This window comes from Paramisgurnus dabryanus, chromosome 17 (assembly GCF_030506205.2).
Source record: "Paramisgurnus dabryanus chromosome 17, PD_genome_1.1, whole genome shotgun sequence".
Lineage (NCBI taxonomy): Eukaryota > Metazoa > Chordata > Actinopteri > Cypriniformes > Cobitidae > Paramisgurnus > Paramisgurnus dabryanus.
The window spans coordinates 16063556-16073932 of NC_133353.1; positions in this window are offsets into that span (position 1 = coordinate 16063556).

Sequence of the window (10377 nt, forward strand, 5' to 3'; positions counted from 1 at the left end):
GTACAGCAAACTCATCGGAAGAGACACGATGTGCTCGCAACCAATAAATGGCAAAAATGTATTAACCCTTTAGGATACTTTAAGGTGAACTTAAAGATTTACTAGCATTACAATGTAGTAGAAGACTACAGTTAAACCATTGAAAATTTTGAAAACAAGATATTGTGTTGAAATGAAAACTCAAGTTGAAACAAAGGCATTGCGGGGCAGTTTACACTGAAGATATACTAAAACGTTCCCTTGTGCCCCCCAACAGTATGTATGATGCAATTTGTATTAACTTCACCCTTAGAAAGTACAGAATGAATTACACAAATACAGTCAAATGTTCTATCCCACAACACTAGGCATGTAATTATCTTTAATGAAATAAACTTGTATTACTTACTTTTTTACACTTCAACTTATATGGTGTTTTTTATTACATTTTGTGTGAAGTCTATAATAACAAATTTTAGTATTATTGTAAATAATAACAAGCAAGTACACTGCAGGGACTTGAACCCCATCCAGGTGGTTGACCTGGAGTACCATTACCAGTGCATTTTTGCTTTTTGTTATCATTTATATTATAGGGAAAGCAAAAAGTTGTATTAGCAACAGCATGTTTTATTAAGATTTGTACAGTACTCACAATAACTGTTCTGTTATTATGTTACCCTTCAAAATCCAAATATTTGTTTATATAGTAAAACACATTGCAAGAATAAGCTAAATTGTTACAGATGTGCTTATTGCCAAAATCATGCTGTTGTAATGCAAGAAAAAAAACCTTTTGTAGGAAACAATGTACATAATTGTTTTGTTAATGTAAATGTAATAAAAAATTGAATCTGGTACTGGCTTACCAAGGATCCTTCAAGATAACAGTATGTGTTTTCTTATGGTTCTTATCTCCTTCACCAAGTAACCAGAATTGTGTATCTAGAAAAAGCTAATTAGATTTTACCAGTACAGTATTTCTGTAGGAAACCATTTTAAATCCTGATGCTTATGATTGTTTTATTAATGTAAATGTAATCCCAAAGCATTCCTAAACAGAGAAGCATGATTGTATAAATCTGGTACTGGCTTAACAAGGATCCTTCAAGATAACAGTATATGTTTTCTTAAGGTCCTTGTCTCCTTCACCAAGTAACCAAAATTGTGTATAGAAAAAGCTAATTAGATTTTACAAGTAGAGTATTTTTGTAGGAAACTATTTTAAATCCTGATGATTTTGATTGTTTTATTAATGTAAATGTAATCCCAAAGCATGCCTAAACAGAGAAGCATGATTGTTTAAATCCAGAACTGGCTTAACAAGGATCCTTCAAGATAACACTGGTATGTTTTCTCATGGTCCTTGTCTCCATCACCAAGTAACCAGATTTGTGTATATAGAAAAAGCTAATTAAATTTTACAAGTAGAGTATTTTTGTAGGAAACCATTTTAAATCCTGATGATTTTGATTGTTTTATTAATGTAAATGTAATCCCAAAGCATGCCTAAACAGAGAAGCATGATTGTTTAAATCCAGAACTGGCTTAACAAGGATCCTTCAAGATAACACTGGTATGTTTTCTCATGGTCCTTGTCTCCTTCACCAAGTAACCAGAATTGTGTATATAGAAAAATATAATTAGATTTTACCAGTACAGTATTTCTGTAGGAAACCATTTTAAATCCTGATTATTATGATTGTTTTATTAATGTAAATGTAATCCCATAGCATTCCTAAACAGAGAAGCATGATTGTATAAATCTGCTACTGGCTTAACAAGGAACCTTCAAGATAACAGTATATGTTTTCTTAAGGTCCTTGTCTCCTTCACCGAGTAACCAAAATTGTGTATAGAAAAAGCTAATTAGATTTTACAAGTAGAGTATTTTTGTAGGAAACTATTTTAAATCCTGATGATTTTGATTGTTTTATTAATGTAAATGTAATCCCAAAGCATGCCTAAACAGAGAAGCATGATTGTTTAAATCCAGAACTGGCTTAACAAGGATCCTTCAAGATAACACTGGTATGTTTTCTCATGGTCCTTGTCTCCATCACCAAGTAACCAGAATTGTGTATATAGAAAAAGCTAATTAGATTTTACAAGTAGAGTATTTTTGTAGGAAACCATTTTAAATCCTGATGATTTTGATTGTTTTATTAATGTAAATGTAATCCCAAGGTATGCCTAAACAGAAAAGCATGATTGTTTAAATCCAGAACTGGCTTAACAAGGATCCTTCAAGATAACACTGGTATGTTTTCTCATGGTCCTTGTTTCCTTCACCAAGTAACCAGAATTGTGTATATAGAAAAATATAATTATATTTTACAAGTAGAGTATTTTTGCAGGAAACCATTTTAAATCCTGATGATTTTGATTGTTTTATTAATGTAAATGTAATCCCAAAGCATGCCTAAACAGAGAAGCATGATTGTATAAATCTGGTACTGGCTTAACAAGGATCCTTCAAGATAACACTGGTATGTTTTCTCATGGTCCTTGTCTCCATCACCAAGTAACCAGAATTGTGTATGTAAAAAACCTAATGTGATTTTACAAGTAGAAGAATTTACATAATTACTGAGCTACAAATTTGTATTTTGTTGTTTACAGTGTTTAAACAGATTGTGACATTGTATAAATATGGTACTGCCTTAACAGGAATCATACAAGATAAAAGGTATATGTTTTCCAATGGTCCTTGTCTATATCACCAAATAGGTATATACTACATCAAATGGTACACCTTTCATGTCAAGTCAAATATTTAATGTTTAAATGAGCACAAAATTCCCTCATGTGTGCTAAAGTACACTGGCACAATATCTGTGTGTACTGAGTAATTTGTCATACACTTTATGTACACATGGTCAATTAATGTTCCTTTTTCTGTTGTTGGTTCCTTAACATGTTGAATAAAACCCCTATCTGCCATAAAAGAGCACATGGAATTAGACTTTAATGCATCATTATTAAAGTCTCCGACAAGTACAATGTTATTTGAAATTGAAGGCAGCTGATCAATTAACTTGCCCATATTTTCTTTAAAACTACACAAAGGGTATGTTTGTGGTCTATAAATAACACCAAGTAAAATATCATTTTCAGGAAAGTGTGTCAACATGCATTCTAAATTAAGATTTGGAATTGTTATAATAGTATTTGACACTCCACATGTTGTATAAACTCCAACTCCACCATGTTGTTGTAGTTTCAAATCATTGAAGGGAGGACATTTACTTGTGTATGCAACACAACGAGGAACACCAACAAAGTTGTAGTTTTCTAAATGTACACTTTCAGGCAGATAGTGTTCTGGCAGCCATGTTTCAGTTACAGCAATAGATGTTGGTTGTAACTGTTGAATAGACACATTTAAATCCTCTTTATGGCAACGCAAACTCTGTACATTCAGTATAAACACAGAAAAGAAACCATCTAATGCTGTCACCAATGATTCATCATGTGCCATAAAAGATGGCATTTCTTGAAGAGCTTCACAAATCTTATCATTACAGAAAATGGCCTTTTCACTAAAGTCTTTAATGATTAACCCTGATAAAGTCCTTACCCGACTTAAAGCTACATAAGCTTGACCAGGTGCAAAAACCTTTTTTAAACTAACAACAGCAGTATCAACCGTTAAACCCTGAACTTTATGTACTGTGCATGCCCAAGCTAGTTTTAATGGAAACTGCCGGCGAAGACCACCTTTTGTACAAATATTTTCCTCTTCTACATAAATAGGTGTAGAATGTAACACTTTTGCTGCCTCAAATGAACATTGTTTTTGTCTTTTCAATCCCACATGACTATAATCAAACTGAACGTATACAGTTTCAGGTAACTTATCTTTAGATGAACGTACAATATGAGTAACTACACCACAAACACCATTAACTAATCCATCTTCAACATCTATATTTTTCATTAACATAACACGTGCATCTATGCCTAAAAGTAACTTTTCTGGTAAAAATGTGTTATGCACCTTTACGTGATGACCAGCTATTAATTCTATTTTGCCTGTTTTTTTACTCCGTGCATAATCCTCTGCCTCTATAGTTTCAATTTCCGGGCATGCTTTTATTACCCGTTTCAAGTTGTGCATATGAACTTGATCATTTGTAGCAAAAATGTGCAAAGATGCATTATCTTCCTCAACCTTGTCACAGCTTGATAACATGGTTAAATCATCTTTGCTTAGTTCTGTTGTTTTGCTTCTTTGCCTTAACCTGTTTAACATTTCAGCAAATATACTGTCCTTTTGTCTAACAACCTGTGTTAATTCAACAACATTAAAACAACTCCAAAACTCATTTCAGGTACATCCACATACAATGGTTTTCCTTTTACAGGAGGCAATTGAAAAAAGTCCCCGACAGCAATTACACTCACATTACCAAAAGCAGACAAATCTCCACTCTGTTTAATTTGACGTAATCTTCCATGTATATATGCCAATAATTTATGATCAACCATAGATATTTCGTCTATGATTAGTATTTGAAGACCATGGAATTTTGCTCGCAATGAATTTAGTTTATCCTCACCCAACGGTGTGTATGGCAACTTTACATTTATGCCAATGCTAAATGTGTTGTGAATTGTTGCAGCCTTTAAATTGTATGCTGCAATGCCTGCTGGTGCAGTTAAAGCAACACAAATGTCGTCTGGATTCAAAGAAATTTGAGACAATAGTCTTGAAGACTCATATTTTATGGCTTTAATTAAATGACTTTTGCCTGTTCCTGCACCACCAGTAATAAACAAATGAAATGGTTTTGTGTTTTCTCCTCTAATTTTACCCAAACACCACTGCCTGATTTTATTAAAAACAGCCATCTGGGTTTTGTTTAAAGAGCGAATTATGCTTAACCCATCAACACGACTCAAACAATTTTCTTTTTTGTGTAACTGTGTAACTTGTGTAACTGGCTCGTTTTTATCTGCCAAATCTGGAATACTTTCATTATCATCTTCTTCTTCTTGGACAATATCACGTCTAACCTGTTTACATTCTAAATTAACAACTTGCTGCTCAGGACAAAGTGAACACCATGCACTTTCTAATATGCCCTCAGTATTAACAGTATTTTGTGCGGTATCCAACACATCTGCATCCTTTTCATATAATGCTCTGTTTTTATTCACTACATTTTGAACCATTTCAACTAAACCATTACCTAAACAAATGTCACCTTCTTTATAAAAATGTTCATAAGTAGTATATCCCTCTGGTTTAAGTTGCATATCTACACGATAAGGAAAAAACAACTGCAGTAAACTTTGGTAAAACTTTTCTGGATTCTTACTCACTGAAAATCGTGCATAACGAACAACTGCAGGCTGAGTACGTGTTCTTTTAACAATGAAACCAAGATTATTATCTAATGTAATTTCCTTGGGAGACTGACCTTTAGATGTGATACGATACTCAGACGCAAATGTGGCTAAGCACATATTATCAAAAACACTCTGACAAGGTCTATTCTTGTAACGATCAACCAAACTTGTCATCCACATCTCTTCACTTTTTAAAGTTTGTGACTGCAACTTGTTCTGTATAACACTCAATGGTAAACTCATACGAACCGCATCATCACCTGTGGGTATAAACTGAACATTTCTGGAACACTCCTTTAAATGCATATTTGTCAACCTATAAACTGCTTCTTGTGCGCTAACCTCTCGGTTATGCAAATACACCCCACCTAATTTTTTCAAAGCTTGTTTGGCATCGACATTACCCTGGGTTGTAGCTTCCCGTTGAGCATTAGCTAATAATAAACCCATTTCCCTTTCAGATTTTGAAATGTAGGAAATTATATAAACAATACATGCATAAGCATCAGTTACATACTGAATATCCATATTGGCATTCCAACACAAAAGAGAAAATTTATTATACTGATTAACCCACACTTCATTCAATTGCTGTTTCAACACAATATGTGTGGTATTATTTACACACTTATATGCTATCTCAAATAATTTCTGCTCTATTCCTACACTTTCAAACAAACTTTCTACAGATTTGAACTTCTCTTCTAAAACAGCTGTTTTAACTGCTGATGTTATATTCTGAGCATAATCCGCCTTCATTTGGTTATTTTCGCATGTACTTTTACCAGATCCTTCTTTGTCAGATTCATCTTCTACTTTTCTTCGACAAATAAAAGTTCTGCTTGTTGGTGGTTTAGGAAAGTTAAAACGACAAACTGTATTTTTCTTTTTACATGTTTTTGAATGGTGTTTACTGTGAAGTTGTACTGATGTAACAATATTGTGCAATTCCTCATTTTCACTAGAAACCTCACATGTAACATATTTGTCAACAAACTCAACAACTTCTTCATCTGAATTTTTATCTATCTGTGGGGCATTTTTAATCCAAAACAAACAATGAACATGGGGAGAACCACGCTGCTGAAATTCAACCCTGTAAAAATAATCTACAATTTCACCTATAGGTTGAACAGGAGACATAAGAACTTCTCTCAAAAAACAATGCCACCTAAAATCAAACATGCGAGCTGCAGTAACAGGATTTTTACGCAAAAGCTCACATTTATCAGCCCATTCCAGTTGTTCTAAAGTTTCATGTCTTCCTTGTTGCTTTAAAATGCTTGACATCAAAGATGTCCATCTCATGTCAGCAGATGAAAATGAACAAAACCAAGTAGGAATGCCTAACTGTCTCACCATTGCAAACAAATCTTTTTGCACGCCTTGCCAAAAAGATGGAGTGCCACCGATTGGCTTCAAAAACCTATATCCTTCATCATAATTTAGTACTTGTCTTAAAGAATCTGTGTCTTTAAACATTTCACTTCGAATAGACTTTTTACATCCTTTTCCTTTTCTCAATGCTATTGATACAGTAGACTTTACTTGTTCTATTTCTGATAAATACTGAGCATAAAATATATATTCAACATTCTGTGCAAATCTTCCATCTGCATGCATAATCCTATTATTAAAATATCGTGACAGTGTTAACCTTTGGACACGGCTGTTGCAATAAGTTGAAGAACCGTTGGGAAATAAAACAGGAAAACATTTGGCCTCATTTGTTTCATCTGCAAGCATTTTAACTGGAAAATTTCCTTCAGAAGGGGCGACACTCAAAATGCTATCAGAATATTGGTCCAAAACTTCTTGACCAATATCAACTGGCTGTAAACATGTGTCCATAAACACACAATGTTGTTGTCTGTCATGTAACTCCTCTTCAACATTTTCATTTTCTACTTCACTTTCTGCAGTGGTGTCATCATCTACATTATCTTGCTTACTAAACTCATTTATCCAATCCTGATTAAATTCAATATCAGAATAATACTTGTTACATTGTTTTAAGTAACATAATGCTTGTTTAATATTACTAGTATCAACATATTGATACTTATAATGACCTTTATATGTCAACTTGCGTTTTAACTTCACACATATTAATGACCCTTCACCTTCTGTTCTAGGTAGAACATTTGTTGTGTTTTTAACATTAGCTGGGACACAAGTTATTGGGCCATGAACCCCATTATGGCCACCTTTTGGTAATGCTAACATTTTCATAAATGGAATATGTAATGAAATCAGATGTTGTTCTAGACTATTGAGACAACGCAATTCTTCAGGTATGGGTTGCAATTCCAAACTGTTTACAGCACTTTCTGCTGGCATTTCACTTTTATTTATCTTATAATGACAAGTAAAACAAACCCATAGCTGTCCTTTACTTGATGTTTTCAATCCACATGGAACAGGACATTCATTATCACACTTATGCAAAAACTGCTCTGTTATACACTTGTTAGCTACCACCAACATTGTTGGATTTTTTTTATAAGAATCTCTTTTACAACATAACACTTGATGCTTAAAAAACAGCCGATGACAAACACTGCAAACAAATTCTAGACCAGAACTGACCTTATCTTCAAAAAGTTTTATGACAAATTCTGAATCTTTTTTGTTTAAATTTAGCTGTTTTTTCCTTTTTTTATTACTTTTTTGTACACTTTCTTTATGCAATTTGTTGTTCTGATACTTTAATTTATTACACCGTTTTAGTACATTTCTGTGCTTTTCATTAGTTCTGTATTTCATACTGTTGTATTTCTTCATTCTACTCCTATATTTCATATTATTATGATACTTCACCTTATTGTACTCATTCACCTTGTGTCTGCATTTCTCATTATTATGATACTTCACCTTACTGTAATCATTCACCTTGTGTCTGTATTTCTCATTATTACGATACTTCGCCTTATTGTACTCATTCACCTTGTGTCTGTATTTCTCATTATTATGATACTTCACCTTATTGTACACATTCACCTTGTGTCTGTATTTCTCGTTATTACGATACTTCACCTTATTGTACTCATTCACCTTGTGCCTGTATTTTTCATTAATACGATACTTCACCTTATTGTACTCATTCACCTTGTGCCTGTATTTTTCATTAATACGATACTTTACCTTATTGTACTCATTCACTTTAAGCTTGTATTGCTCATTATTATGATATTTCATTCTGTTGTATTCATTGACTTTTAATTTATGTTTTTTGTTTTCTTTATATTTACTTTTACTTGCTTTCTTTAAAGATTCATTATATAAAACATTTTTATGATATCTTTCCTTATTTAAAGTTTTCAACTTTTTTTGGAACTGTTCATTGTTATAATAATTTTGCTTGCTATTAACAATCATTTTACTTTTAACTCTCTTACATAAGTAATAATTCCGAAGGTAGCTTTTCCTGTTAACAGACAAACTGTGTCCATCTTTAGCATCTGAATCTAGCTTCTCATGTTTTACAATACTTTGTCCCTTTACACTTTGCCTTGTACACATATATTTTGATTCATCCTGTTTACTGTTTTGACACAATTGATAACACATTGAGCTCTTAGATTGTCTTACACAAATCACAACCTCATAATGATTATTACGGTGCTGCAAATAAATCCCTTGTTCACACAGTTTATCATGCACACAACTATACTTTAACCACTCCTCATTGTGATATGTATAGATATCTACCCCCAAATAATTAGCAGTTGCTTGAATTTCCACTTCAGTAGCCCATGATCCTACGTACTTCATTCTTGAAGTGTACAAATAATCTTCCATAGATGTGTACTCGCATCTCAACACATTCTTGTAATCTGTACTATGCAATTCCATGTCTTTCACAACTGCAAGTCGAACAGCTTTATGAGCATTTTGTGTACCGCACACAGCTTGCGACACAGCACGGAAGTAACAGCTTCCGTCTCCAATAATACTCACTGTTTTACACGGACATCCCAATGGTCCAATGTCTGCTTGGAAAACCAAATTTTCATCATGACATTTTTCATGTAGTAAACTGCTTAATTTTTGTTTTACTTCGTGACACAGTGGATTAAACTGAAATGTTTGGTCAACTCTACTTTGTACACAAATGACATCAGCATTCAAATCACAGTCAGAAATTGTTTTTGTATTAGTACTTCTCATAAAGTGCTCTTTCTTTGTTTTTACAACTTTACTTTCTCTCTTATCTTCCAAACTTTCTGAGCAATAAGATTTCTTTTTTTTACCCATTTTTTTATCTTTATCAACAACATAATTTTTGTTTTCTGATTGCCTGACAAATATGTTACTACTTTTTTCTGGAATTACATGAAGACCACTTATTTCGAATTCTTTCATTTTACCACCAACACATGCAGCAAAGTTCTCAATATGCTTCAAAACACAGCTTAATGAATTGTAATATACAATCACACTCAACCCATCACTATCAGGAATTCCAATTCTACTACGTGCATGGGAATCAATCACAGCAAACTGTCCATTTTGCTTAATAATGGCACAGGTATTTCCATTCAATGTTAAAAAGCATGTTTGATATTGTTCAAACATTGTGTGCAGACCATAAACTAAAGGAACACATACACCAGCTGTTATCAATTCTCCATCATTCAAATCTACAAATCCAGAAACACATTTACCATATTCAAACACAAACCTTTTCTCATTAAACACATATTCACAAGGCAAATCTGGAACACACAACCACTTCTGTGGTTTCGGGTCACTAATACAGTTGTTTTGATGCAAATAACCATACAAGTTATCACCAATAGTTAAAACATTATCTAAATCTTTTGTTTCCCATGAAAACACAGTATTTACGCTATGCATTGCCATTGCTGCTAAACTAATTGCAACACATTGTTTTCCTGGCCACTTCAACCTGCTATCACCTTGATGAAATGACCCACAAACACTCTGTCTGGCATTTGATGTACTACTTTCTCCTACAACATCACTGTTCACACATGACAACATATCTGATGAAGTCACCTCTTTGAACCTGCTATCACC